Raw genomic sequence first — 14760 nt, forward strand, 5'->3', positions numbered from 1 at the left:
GATTCTAATATTTCAATATTCTTAAAACCAGCAAAAACATATCAAATTTTAGAAATATAGTCAATTACATTTAACACCATAAAGTTTTTCAATAGCTGAATTTACATCAATAGTCAATTACAGAAGCTGACAATTACAAGGGAGTTTGAATTTTTTATAGCCTGACTCCTCCAAGCATATGAGCATTTCTTCTAAGCCTTACTTTTAGCTTCTTGGACTATAGCCAAGCTCTTTCTATCAAAAATGTGCAGGAAACTGAGCAACAAAACTATGCAGTAGTAGTATAATCTAACCATCACTTGCATTGATATCATTAGAAGATAGCAGGTAGGAATAATTCCATCTGCAGTACACCACAAAGCAACACAAACTCAAAGCTTGTAAACAATCTGTGTCTGGACAGAAAATTTAACATCAATGCTTCAGCTTCCGCATTCAAGCCATCAGAATTTTCCTCTGTTTTATTCTTCTTAATCCAAGCAATATCTCTGTTATTAACCCCATCTAATCCCTTCTAAACTACTTTCAATTCATCTTGATCAATGATGATAACCGTATTTTATGTATGGCCTTGTAAACAAGCATGCATGCAGTGCAAAAAAAAAATAGTTGAACAAAGAATAAAAGAGAACAAAACTTTTTTACCTCACTAATCACTGAAAGCATCCAACATGGCCTGAAATTTTTCCTCAAATTTTGCTTCAACATCATTTAAACGTGTAGAGAATGTTTTGTTCTCTGCTTCCACAGATTCTAACCTTCCCAATAGCTCTTTGTTGACTTGCTTAGCTTGTTTTAACTTGATTTCGAGGTAAAAAAAAAAAAAAAAAAAAAAAAAAAAAAAAAAAAAAAAAAAAAAAACAGCACATTACGTCCTATCAGCTGGAAAATCAAATTATGCACATTCAGTTGTAAAAACTTGCATATTTAATGAAAAAAAACAAAAAGCACATCAGTCCTACTATAAAGCTACAAGTATCATTCATGTAGAAATAGGTGCAATACATTTGAAAGTATTGATAACCTATCAAACAGGTACCATTTTCCAGCTGCAAAACCCAATACCAAAATTATTTCCTCCACCAGAAACATTGGATAGATCTACAGTTGCCATTCTAAATAATATCAAATCAACGAACCTATGGGAAGGGGAAAGATAGCTCAGTTATCCATCTTCATATGCTGATAATAGATCAAAATGTCCACCTTGGGTTGCCTGTATGGAATCTGAACAAGCAAACTTCTGCTTTTCTAACATAATAGAAACATTGGATGTTTGTGCTCCAGCCATATGCACAGCACAGGTGCCTTTAACTAAATGCAGTACTTCTCATGTATAAATAAAATCAAGTCAAAACTAGAATTATTAAGCACTAGAAAACTTCTCAAAACTTGTATCCGCATCATTTATAGTCAGTTACACAGCAACTATTTATATCAGCTCAATAACAGGACATTAAGCGATGAAATAGGCCAGAAAAGTACAAAATTCAAAGCATGAACAAGCACTTACCATGTCGTACTTTATTTGTCGAAAAGGCTTGCTTCCGGTATGTTGCGGCATCTTTATTGCACTTCTATTCTCAGCATTCTGGCTTCCAACTTTCTGTGATGCAAGTAAAGGTGGGCACGGGCCGGGTTGGCCTGCGGGCGGCCTGGCATGGCACGAAGTTCGACGAGGCACGACACAGCCCGTCAGCTGGCCCGGCCTGGCACGATGGTCGCCTGGCGTGCCGTGGGCCGTGCCACGAAAACAGTTGAACTTTTCCAGCACGGCACGACACGAGCCCGCCCCTTGGCCCGCGTGCCAGGCTGCTTTATGACCGTTGCTCAACGTTCTTCTTCCTCCTTGTTTCCAACGGCTACCTCCCCTAAATTTCTATAAATAGCTCCATCTTCTTCATTCCAAATCACAAAATCACAACTCTTCTCTTAATCTCTTATATTATCTAATAATTCTCTTCATCTCTTAAATTCTTTAATAATTCTCTTAAATTCTCTAATTATTATCTCTTAATATCGAAAAAATTAAAAGTTCGTAATCGTAATTAGTGGAAAGCGTTGAAACACGGTTGTAAGATCTAAACTAATCTTTAATTTATTATTGTTGTTATTATTATTGTTATAATTATTGTTATTAATTATTATTATTGTTATTATTATTGTTATAATTGTTGTTATTAATTATTAGTATTGTTATTATTATTGTTAAAATTGTTGTTATTAATTATTATTATTGTTAATTAGTTATTATTAAAATTGTTAATTTGTTAATTATGGCATCACCAAACATGAACCGATCATCCTCTAAAAAAGCCCAATTTGTCCGTGGTAATAGTTTTAGGGAATCACCTAATCTAATGAGCCCCCAAATTCCGAGTCCGTCCATTCCAACCAATGACCCCGGTAACGTCCCCCTAGGCTTTGAACAATTTAGGCACGATAATACTTCCGGTTTTCAACCCTATAATATGAATATGCCCGGATTTCCACAAAACCAATTTCCACAATTCGATCAATTCCCACCTAATTTCTTTGACCCACAAATTTTTTATACTAGCCAAGGTAGCCAACAAGATACCCTAAATGCCTCCGGTTCTATACTAACCAACAAATCCCCAAATCTACAAACACCCAATTCCTAAACACACAAGAGCAATGGTTAACCGAAAGTGACATGGTAAATATCAAAAGCCGCAAAAGTGATGTATGGAATTATTTGTGCTAAATAAAGCCCAAACAAGAGCAAAATGTAAAACATGTGGTAAAATATACTCGGCAGAATCCAAGTTCGGGACGGGACACTTAAGTAGACACTTTAGAACATGTGCACAACCAGCTAGTGATCCAACCCAGCCAAAAATTTCCCAATCCCATCCACACGGCTTTACCTACAACTATGAGAGGGATAGGGATGAACTAGGGAAAATGATACTACACGCCGAACAACTTTTTCTTTTCTCCGAAAGTGATCCATTTAACACTTATATTAATAAAGTATTACAACCCCAACATAAAAGAATCTCTAGGAAAACCGTTCGTTCCGCTGCCATGAAAAACTTCCTAGAGTACAAAATGCGGTTACAAGACGAATTGAGTATACTTAATTGTAGAGTGTCTTTAACTGCCGATTCTTGGGATAGTTATTTTGGGGTTTTTGGAGGCCCTCGGGAGAGTTACAATTTCAAGAATGTGCGTCGACCGTCTGTACCTGCAAAACCATGGAAACTCCAGTTGGGTGGAGTTCCGACTCCGACGATTAAGTTAGAACGTTTCCGGATGTATAAAAGTGCGGAATGTAAAGGTTTTTCTCTCTGATTAAGAGAGAATTCTGCAATTAATATTGCTCGGTTTTTGTGTGGATATTTATGAATGTGTAATAAATGAGGATTTTCCTCTATTTATAGTGGAAGGGGATCAGTTCTCTTTTTTGGTTAAAGCGCCACGTGTCAGCATGCTATAAGGCCACGTGGACAGGGTATTTTTACCCTAAACATTTTCCCCTTACTGGTGTGACGTGGCTTGCCACGTGGCACCTGTGACAGGTGTCACATTCTGGGAAGGTGACGTTTCGTCTCCTTCCCTCTCTTTTTTTTTTTTTTTTTTTGAATTCGAATTTCGAATTTGAATAGGGAGGTGACGGTTCACCTTCTGGGTTCTTCTTCTATAAGTAGAAACCCTCTCCCTCATTTTCAACACTTCGCAAATTTTCAAAAAACTTCTTGAGAGAAAAGCTCTGATACTGGCTGCTCTTATTTGCAAAAACTTCCCCTCCTTCACTTATTCGGCTTCCGTCTGAGTGTTCTTTGCTCAAAACTCTCATATACCGCCTGACCATAGTCAAGTTTTTTCCCTTTGCTCTCAATATACCCACAGCCGATCACAACCATCTGGGGCATCTTCAAGAAAATTTCCTTCAAACCGCCTGAGAACCCTTTGACTTTCCCTAGCTTCCAATACACCCACAGCCGGTCACAACCGTCTGGATTATCTTCAAGCAAATTTCCAGAGAAACGTCTAGGTCTTCAGTGAGGTTCAGTTGCTCTCCAAAGAGGTACATCTGGAATACCGTTTGGGGTATCATCAAGCAACAAAAAGGATTTTCGGCTGCTGACTTCAAGGAGTCAACTGTTTTCTGATTTTTTTACAACTTCAAGGTACCGTCTCTACCCCTTGCAACTTTTTTGCGCTTTTTCCGGTTGTATAGCTTGTAAAGAATAATGGACTCACCCAACACACACACGGCACGGCCTAGGACAGTTGTCAGCCGGTCACCGGATACGGCTAAGTCTAGGATTAGGGATGCCGTCTGGGGGTGTTTGGACCATCCTTACATTTCTGCGAATCCGACCGTCTCTGTTCTTGTGCAGGACAGAATGGCTCGGATGAGACGGACGGCTGTAGACCCTGAATACCAGTCAGACGGCTCAGCAGAAGTTCCGGATGACATTGTACCTTATGACCAGCCGGGCGTACCTAGCACGCCCGGAAATGATATCTTGGATGAATCCGAGAGTACAGACGGCGAAGAGACCGTCCAGCAATCAGACTCTACTGAGTCAACTATGGAACCAGATGCCCCTCAAGAGGATGAGGAGGCATATAAGTGGCCCTCTATCAACAAACCAATAGAGGCGCACATGTCCGCCCGGGATGTGGTCACTCTAAATGCCACCCTTCCCGCATTTTTGGAAAAGCGCCCGGTTGGGAAGGGATGGGAGATTGTTGTACCGCCTGTTGAGGAATCCGTCGTCTGGGACGACGACCTTGACCATGCCAATGATTATTTTGGCTGCTATGAGGCGGCGTTCAAAGACGGCCTCCGGTTCCCCCTCTATAATACAATAAAGGCCATTCTAAGGGGTTACGACCTTGGCGTCTGACAGCTAACACCCAACTCTTGGGTGAATATACTAGGATTATCGTCGCCTACGAGATGCAAGAAATAACGCCCAGCTGGAAGGCGTTTGCACATATGCACTACCTTAGCCGTGCCCCAGGCGGCTGGAATGTGTGGAATACATTGACCATGCACCCGGAATTTATGATGACGCTTGACAAGCCGTCTAAGTGGAGCAGCTGGAAGAGCAAGTTTTACATGATTTCTTCCCCCTCGCTACAACTAAACCATCGGCTGCGTCGTTACAACACACACCCGTCTCTCCTCGGAATGAAGTGTGCCCTTCCTAAATTACCGGAAGAAGCTTGGGATCAAATAATGGAGACGGGTCTTTTCAAAAAGACCACCTTGCCTTTGGATGATGGGATAAAAGTCATTGTCCCTAAAAATTGGGTCCCTCATCTGGACTAGCTGAAGGACGAGGCGTTCCTTTCCGCCTGTGGCCTTAGCACGATGTTTAGCAGACGTATGTTGATTGCTAACCGGCACTTTATGTCGTCTGTATCATGCTTGAATGGATATTAACCTTTTGATTTTTCTTCCTTGCAGAGAAATGATTAGAGATGGTGCCTCCTGAAAAGACACCGGCTAAGTCTGCTGCTGAGATACAGAAGGATCAATTAGAGAAAAAGAGGGCCCAACTGGCGGCTAAAGATGATGGGGTAAGCGCCGGCTAAGCTCTTTTACCGTTTGCATGGTTTGGAGTTAACTTTTGATATTAACCGGCTGTGCTGTTTTCCTTTTCAGACGGGGAGCAAGAATGTTCCTCGTTCCCTTAGGCAGATGGTGAAGAGACCGGGAGAGGAGCCCTCCCAGCCTGCCCCCGCCTTTACAGGAAGGCCGCCTGCGCCTGAGAGGCCTACTTCAGCAGGCAAAAGCCTGAAAGATCTTGGCTTAGGATCAGGGCCGGCTGAGATTAGGACGAGGGAGCCTGAAATCCCCTCAAGCCGGGTGCTTGCTGTAGCATCCGGCTCCAATGCGGCCGGGGGTGGAGTGATCCCTCAGCCTGAAAATCAAGGTACTGCTCTCACCTTTGATCCCCCCTGGCCGCTTGGGCCTATGCGAGTCAAGTCCCAAGCTACCAAATCAGGGGATTCTTCAGGCAGCCGACAGAATATAGGTGTCGCATATGCTCAGTACTTAACCGATAAATCTATTGATGCAGATGCCTCTTCTCGTTGGCCGGATCTCTAAAATTACGCCAAGAGAATGCTGAGGACCCTTACCCGATCCGGGAAGGAGGCAGTACCGGGTATAAACCAGGTCAACATAGACCGCATCAACTCACTGCTCGCAGAGGTAATTCATCGGTTGGGTGCTTTTATGCAATTTTATTCATTTGCCGATTGTAGCGTAATTGAAAACTAACCCCCTTTCCGGCTGACTTTGCAGGTGATGTTGAGGGTAGACGGAATGAAGGTCCCCTTGCGGAAAAAGCAAGAGGAGGTAAGGGATGCCTAGAGAAGAGCAGCCGAACTTATTGATGTTACTCAATATAACACCCTAATATATGAAATCCAAACTAAAAGCCTGGAGATGAAACAGGAGGAGCTAATCAAGGAGCTCACGGCTGCTGCTGATACGGCTAACAAGAAGGCAGCCGACTTTGAACTCCAAGTCAAAAACCTCCAAGCTGATGTCAAAGCCTTGGGGGATGCTGACAAGGAGAACACTTAGCTGCGGGCTGAGGTCAACCGGCTGAAGAATGAGCTGGCCCAGACCCAGGCGGACCACAAGGGGAAGCTGGAGGCTGAACAGAACCGGTTGATTGCCGAGAAAGAGCGCGACTGTGAAGAGCGCATGAAGATGGCCTGGACTATGACCCATCCGGACAGCGACTGGGCTTTCTTTGACCTGAGGTACAGATACGCCACCGAGGTGTTCGATGCCCAGGTTCTCGGAACTGAGAAGCCGGCTCCCTTTGAAGAATGGGCCGGCATTGCCGAGGAGGAAGAGGATCAGACAGAAGATCAAATGCCGGGTGGGGCTAACGAAGCTCAAGCCCAGCAAACTCAATAGGCTCCTCCTTCCGGCCAGGGCTAGCCGTCGCAGCATCAGCAACAGTAGCTTAATTTGTTTCCTTCTTTCTTTCTTCTTCCAGCCTGCGAGCCGTGTATTTTAAGATGTATCTCTTTCTAAGTTCGGCTAAAAATCTTATTTTTAATATATTTGCCGACTGAGTCGGTTTTGCCTTTGATATTATTTGCTTTAATTTTTGTAGTTTTTCCTCGTACAAATCTTTCTTTTTGCAATTTGATTCGATACGTGTGGTATGCCGGATGCATTGGCTCTACCTGCCCTTAGACGGTTGTTTGCTTAATATTATTCAACTCTAAGCAGGCAGCCGTCCATACAAGCATCCGGACAAACACATAGGCGGCCATTGACCGTTGTTTAAGAAGTAGAATTATTCTAAGTGGGATTAGCAGACGGTGCCGGCTAGGGCCAACCTAGATTATTCTTTTAACTGGCTGCGGATTACCCTTTGGGTATCCGTCATTGCCGTTTGCTGATAAGCAGGCGGCCATAGGCCGAACGAATGTATCATAACCAAGTTATGGATTAAATGCTAAGGTTTTGACCTTGCGTAATTCGAGTTTGTAACCGACTGTGATGCTTTTGAGCAAAGACCGGCTACATTCGACCAAAATTTAACTTACCGTCTGCGTTGCTTTGAAGCAACGGCCGATTGTATCTTGGTTTCAATTGATCATTCAAACGGCCATGAGTTATCTTTAACCTAGACAGTCGGTTAAAGCCGGTTGAGTTATGATTTATAGAACAATGTACCACCTAAATGGGAGATGCTCTCTTCGACGAATTCACCCAAATGGGCGTCGCCGGTTACTTGCTCATGTTGGAGCAGGCGGTTTAAAATATATCCGGCTATTAGCCTTATGAATAGCTAAGTCTGATACGTAGCCAACGTCTACTCAGTTTAGAGCAGACGATTGCCCGGTTGTGCATTGCAAAGATGGGACTTTGTACAAAAGACAATGGAAATAAAGCATTCTTTCATTAATATACTCTATTTACAAAAATTTACAAGTCCTTAGAAGTAGTACTTTTTCAAGTTATCAACGTTACAGGTTCTGGCTTGCTGCATGCCGTCTGGAGTTTCCAGGCGGTAGGTGTCGCCTCTAACTTCTTCAAAGATCCGGTAGAGGCCTTCCCAATTAGGGGTTAACTTTCCTTGCTCATTAGCCCTACCGGTTGCCTCCATTTTTCGTAACACAAAATCCCCCACTTTTAAAGGCTGTTTGTGTACCCTTTTATTGTAGGCCCTAGTCATTCTCAGACGGTATATCTCATGACACAAGGCGGCATTGTCCCTGCGCTTCGGGAGTGCATCCAATGCTAGACGCATGGCCTCCCAATTTGCCTCTTCAACATAGAGCATGATTCGAAGCGTTGGCTCATAAAGTTCAATTGGCAGGACGACTTCAGTGCCGTATGTCATGAGAAACGGGGTTTCACCGGTTGCCCCTTTTTCAATTGTTCTGATGGCCCATAGGACATGAGGTAACTCATCTGCCCATAGACCGCCAGCCCTTTCAATTTTCTTCTTAATGCCGTCTGAGATGAGCTTGTTGAATGTTTCAACTTGGCCGTTTGCTTGGGGACGGCCGACTGATGCAAAACAATGTGAGATCCCTTGATCTCCCAACCAGCTCTTGAGGGTAGGCGTTTCAAACTGAGGGCCATTGTCAAAGACCATAGACATAGGTACCCCAAACCGGGTGATGATGTTTCTCCAGATAAAAGAGATGACATCCTTTGTCTTAATGCCCTTGACCGCCTCTACCTCAACCCATTTGGTGAAGTAATCTACAACCACCAAGATATACCTCTGTTCGCTTGTAGTAGGTGTATATGGACCCATGATGTCCATGCCCCATTTTGCAAATGGAACCGGGTTGTAGATAGCCGTCAAATCAATAGCCGGACAGTGTATGAGCCGGCCAAATCTCTGACACTTATCACACTTCTTCACCATTTCCATGGCGTCTGCCTCGAGAGTTGGCCAAAATTAGCCTTGCCGCCTGGCCCCTTTTGCTAGAATTCTGCCACCTATATGTGATGCACAAAAGCCCGAGTGCAGATCCTCTAGAACCTCTTTCCTCCTTTCAGGGGTAACACATTTAAGCAGTGGTTGGAGGTAACCCTTCCTGAAGAGTTTCCCCTTGTAGATCTCAAAACTTGAGGCTCGCTTTTTCAACGCAGCCGCTTCTGAAGGGGCGTCCGGCAAAGTGTCGTCTACCAAGTAGGCCTGGATGGAATCAATCTAGGTAGAGCTTTGGTCAAGAACTCCAATGGGATCATGTTCAATGCTTCTTTTTTCCATGACTTCCCAAAAGACTGACCTGGGGCGCATCACAAGTGGCGGATGATGCCAACTTAGACAGTGCATCCGCCTAATTATTTTCTGACTTGGGCACTTGACTTAGATGAAATTCGTCAAGTGTCCCGGCCTCATCTTTGACCGCCTGCAGATATTTGATCATAGCCGGATGGGTGGCCTCGTAGTCACCATGGTATTGGCTAACAGGCGTCAACTTTCCTTGCCCCTGCCGCCTTACACATGCGGATACCGGCAAGCAGGGCCTCATATTCCGCCTCATTATTAGAGGCTTGGAACTTGAACCGTAGTGCATATTCATATTTGTCCCCTTCCGGAGACTTGCAAATTACGTCTGCACCACAACCGTTCATAGTAGAGCTCCCGTCTACATATACCTTCTAGACCTGATCAACATTGTTCGGCTGAGCCGGCCTTGTCATTTCCACAGTGAAGTCGGCGAACGCCTGACCCGTCACTGCCTTTCTTGGTTCGAAGGTGATTTCCAGACTTTGCATTTCAATAGCCCACTTGAGCATTCTGCCGAATGACTCCAAGGTTGTCATTGGCCGCTTGAGGGGTTGGTCTGTGTAGACCACCACCAGATGTGCCAAGAAGTATGGTTTCAACTTCTTAACAGCCATGAACAGGGCGAGGCCAAAATTTTCAACCAAGGGGTACCGCAGCTCAGCATTTCGAAGAACATGGCTAATGAAATAGACCGGGAGCTGGATGTCGTCTCTCTCAGCTAGGAGAACGGCACTGAGGGCATGCTCTGAGACGACCAAATACATATAGAGAACCTCTCCTGCTAGAGGGCTGACCAGCCGTGGCAATGAGTGAAGATGCTCTTTCAATTTCTGGAATGTCGCCTCAGCATTTTCCCCCCATTCGAATCTAGTCTTCTTTTTTATTGACTGGAAGAAGTAGAGGCATTTGTTGCCTGACCGGCTGAGGAATCTTCTCAATGCCGCCAAACAACAGGTAAGCTTTTGGACTTCCTTGACAGTGCGGGGTGACTTCATGTCAATTACCGCCTGTACCTTTTCCGGGTTGGTCTCTATCCCCCTTTGATCAATCAAAAATCCGAGAAACTTCCCAGACTCAACACCAAAGACACACTTTTTGGGATTAAGCATGACCTTATGCCGCCTGAGGGTGGTGAAGGTTTCTCGAAGGTTAGCAAGGTGATCCGTCTGGAGCTTATATTTGACTATCATGTCATCAATGTACGCCTCTACATTCCTCCCAATTTGATTAATGAAGACCATATTAATCATCCGCTGAAAGATAGCAGGTGCATTTTTCAGCCCAAACGTCATCACCGTATAACAGAATAACCCTTGATGAGTGACGAATGCCATCTTCTCTTGATCGTTTTTCCACAAGGGTATCTGATGGAAGCCTGAATAGGCGTCCATGAAGCTCATCAAGGCATGACTGGCTGTAGAGTCGACCAGACTGCCATTCTTTGGAAGTGGATAACTATCCTTCGGACATGCCTTGTTCAGATCTGTGTAATCAACACACATCCGCCAGGAGCCATTCGGCTTTTTTACAAGGACAACGTTTGCTACCCAATCCGGGTAGTAACATTGGCGAATGAACCTGGCATCTAGCAGCTTCTTGACCTCGGCGGCTACAGCCTGAGATCTTTCCTCGCCGTGGTTCCTTTCTTTTTACCTAACCGACTTCTTTTTGGGATCCACGGCGAGTTTGTGGACAGTAAGATCCAGGCTGACGCCTGGCATCTCTTCCACTTCAAAGGAAAAAATGTCTTTGAATTCTTTCAGCAGTTGGTGCAAATCTGCACCCAACTTGGCAAAAGCAACCGTCCCCACTTTAACGGTTCGTTCCGGACAGCTGTCATCTAGAACAATGTCAATATTTTCACTAGCTGGCTGGGGATGGAGATCATCTGACCGCTCCCCGATCAGTGATTGCTATTGCTTCTCTTTTTTTACGGCCACCAGGTGGTTCGCCTTCCTCTTTTTGCCGGCTGCTTTGGGAGTTGGCGCGGCTTCCTTGAAGTCATCAAGGTCTGGGTTCCTCGCCTTGGCCGGTTGCGGCTACATAGGCTTGACGTCTGAGAGATAACACTCCATTGCCGTCTTCTGTTCTCCGTTCCAAAATCAGATTATAGGCGGTCAATTCCTCGACCACCAAGAACTTGACGACAATGTGTCGTCCCTCCCCCTTTTCTCCTAGCCGGATGGGTAGGTCAATCCTCCCCACCGGATGCACTACCCCTCCCCTAAAGCCAACTAAGGGGTGAGAGGCCTTGTGCATGCTTATAAGGTCAGACGAGCTCCCGGTATCAATAAGGATCCGATCCACTCGTTGGTTGGCAACCTTGCATTCGATGACAATAGGGTCATCATGAGGCCGGCTGACCTTGCCTCGATCTTTCTCAGAGATGAGGACCTCAGGGAAGGTGTCTTTCGACGCCTGGCCCTCATCCACTAAGTTTTCCAACTTCTTGATGTTATCCTTGGTACCCCAGATGGTGGGACCCCCTCCCGCGAAGAGCCTGCTATGGTAAAGATCTGCTCTTCATCAGTGTCAGAGCTCATAGCCGGCTTCTTGGATGGTTGTCCATTGTTTGTTTTGAGGTTACCCTTAGACTTCGGCATATAGGACTTCAAAGCCCCCTCATTAGCCAGACGGTCCAGTAGCCGCCTGAGGCTATAATAGCCATTAGTGTCATGGCCTATATCCTCATGGAAGTGACAGTACTTGCTCTTGTCCCGACTTTTGATCGGACTTTTCACTGCTGCCGGTTTTTCAATGGTCAACCAGTCTTTTATGTCCATGAGGATGGAGGAGCAGTCCTTGTTGAACTTGTACTTGGGGACGTACGGCTTCAACTCTCTCTTTTTCTTCTGGGACGGCTGACCAGAATGGTCCGCCACCCAGACTTCTATTCTTTTCTTGCTCTCTTCTTTTTTAGCCGGCTGAGCATACCGGCTCTCTTTTCTGTCGGACTTTTTAGGGTCCGACGAGTGCTTGATGGCACGAGCTCCATCGACTATATGTAGGCTTCGGCTTTCATCAATGCCTCTTGGAGGGTAGCAACCCTCTTTCTGACCAGGTCGAACTTAAAGGTCAACCCGTCCTTCAGACCCTTGAAGAAGTCTGTATAGGCAACTTCGTCAAACAGTCCTTGGATCTGAATTCTCATCAGATTGAACCGCCTGACATAGGACCTTAGTCCTTCCTTATCTCCCTGCTGAATAGCCCCCAAGTCGAGACTTGTCTTTTTGGCAGGGATGTTTATGGAGAAGTTGGACGCGAACAGGTATGCTAGCGTCTTGAAGTTGTTGATGCATTCGGCTAGCAGATTGCAAAACCATCGTTGGGTTATGCCCTTCAATGTTGCCGGGAAGCATCGGCACCAGGCGGCATCATCCAACCCTTGTAAGTACATGAGGTTGGTGTAAGCCATTAGGTGGTCTTCCGGGTTTGTGGTACCATCATAGGTACCAACAACCACGTTCTTAACCTTGGCCGGCTGAGCCTCCTCGGTTATCTCCCTGGAGAACGCCGACGGCTGTTCCCCAAGGTTTAGCAGCCGGAGCTGCCATTCCATGGGCTGGACCTGTTGTGCCGCTTGACCCCCAAACAGGGCCGGCTGCATGTATGGCGATCCATACGACATGTATGGCTGTTGGGGCATATACGGAGCCGACTGGATAATCTGAGGGCCAGTACGTGCAGACATGCCACGTGACTGACTCTCTCGTTTTGTTTCCGAATACTTCATTGAAGTGTTCTGGAAACTGTCTAGGTAAGTCGACGTTGAGGCCGACTTAGACAATTGTTGATTTCTCTTCTCCTGGATGAACATCCGGGCATCTGAGTAAGTCTTTTTTGACCCATCCGGCTGAACTTGCTGGATGGCCTTCCTTTGCCCTGATTCAGGGAAACGAAGTCTAGATAGGTTGGGCCCATCCGCCCCTTTTGGTTTAGGGTGAGGAGTAGGCACACGATCTTTCATATGCTTCTTCCCAGAGGAAGAAGGCTTATTGGCCGACTGACCCTTGTTGGTGCCAGTTGACTTTTTTATTATGTCCTTGATATCCCCTTTGAAACTCGTCATGAATTTCATGAGCTCGTCTCTAGTTACGGGGGCACCACCCTCCGCCGCCCAGGATCGCCCAGCCGGCTTGACGATTAGGCTGCTAGGGCCAGCTTTGTTTTCGCCCCGTTCCCTTATTTCCTTAGAACGGGTGTGTCTAGTCCTGAATGACCCGTCTGGGGCCACATAGGTGTCGATTTCGAAGTCGTCACCACTATCTTGGTCCGTGTGGACCTCAATCTCGGCCATAGGCTGTTTTCCCTCAACAGGCGGTACAGATTCGGATGCCATCTCGGAAGTACTCTCCCCACAGACGGCGCCAAATGTTTCGGGGTTTTTGGAGTCCCTCGGGAGAGTTACAATTCCAAGAATGTGCGTCGACCGTCTGTACCTGCAAAACCTCGAAAACTCCAGTTGGGTGGAGTTCCGCCTCCGACGATCAAGTTAGAACGTTTCCGGATGTATAAAAGTGCGGAATATAAAGGTTTTTCTCTCTGATTCAGAGAGAATTCTGCAATTAATATTGCTCGGTTTTTGTGTGGATATTTATGAATGTGTAATAAATGAGGATTTTCCTCTATTCATAGTGGAAGGGGATCAGTTCCCCTTCTAGGGTTAAAGCGCCATGTGTCAGTAGAGGATTAGTTCCCTTAGGACCTCTCTGAGACTGACACGTGTCAGCATGCTATAGGGCCACGTGGACAGGGTTTTTTTTTTACCCTAAACAATAGTGATTATAAATATCACTATTTATGTGTGACTTGCCATTGGGTAGATGAACAATGGTTGTTACAAAAACGAATAATCCATTTCAAAATGTTGGAATACCCCCACACCGGTAGTAACATTGCTCACCATTTAATGGAAGCTATAAATGAATACAACCTTAGAGAAAAAATCATGTCTATGACATTTGACAATGCAACCTCAATGACATATACTGCTAATTATGTGAAACAAAATTTAACCGATGTGATATTAGATGGTGACGCACTTCATAGTAGATGTGTTTGTCATGTTCTTAACTTATGTGTATAAGATGGAATTAGAGCAATTGGTCCATAATATAACAAAATTAGAGAAGCTATTATGTCTATTAATAGCTCAAACATGAGATACCAAGAATGGAAAAGTTTTATAAGACAACAAAAGATAAGAGCAATAAAAATCAAAACCGATTGTCCAACTAGGTGGTAGGTGGAATTCCACCTATGACATGTTAACCAAGGCAATTGAATATAAGACTCTTTTAACAATTTTTTACAACGGAAAATTTTTAAACAATGCTATATATGAGGATGATTGGGATAAATGTGAAAGATACATGCAATTTTTACAATTATTATATAACATGACATTTTTTCTTCTTATATTTATAATCCCTGTGCTCAAAACTTTCTTTCAAATGCATGTTTACTCGCTGAGCTTTTCGCTGATCATTGC

At 44.9% G+C, this 14760-nt stretch overlaps 1 long non-coding RNA gene across 1 annotated transcript; it reads left to right on the forward strand.

Moving 5' to 3' along the window:
• Nucleotides 1–6148: 6148 nt before the first annotated feature.
• On the forward strand, nt 6149–6628 carry LOC110733791. Its single transcript, XR_002513668.1, has 3 exons — nt 6149–6199; nt 6293–6346; nt 6446–6628. It is a non-coding gene; the product is annotated as an uncharacterized LOC110733791 (long non-coding RNA).
• Nucleotides 6629–14760: the final 8132 nt, after the last annotated feature.

This window comes from Chenopodium quinoa, unplaced genomic scaffold (genome assembly GCF_001683475.1).
Source record: "Chenopodium quinoa cultivar QQ74 unplaced genomic scaffold, ASM168347v1, whole genome shotgun sequence".
Classification (NCBI taxonomy): Eukaryota; Viridiplantae; Streptophyta; class Magnoliopsida; order Caryophyllales; family Amaranthaceae; genus Chenopodium; species Chenopodium quinoa.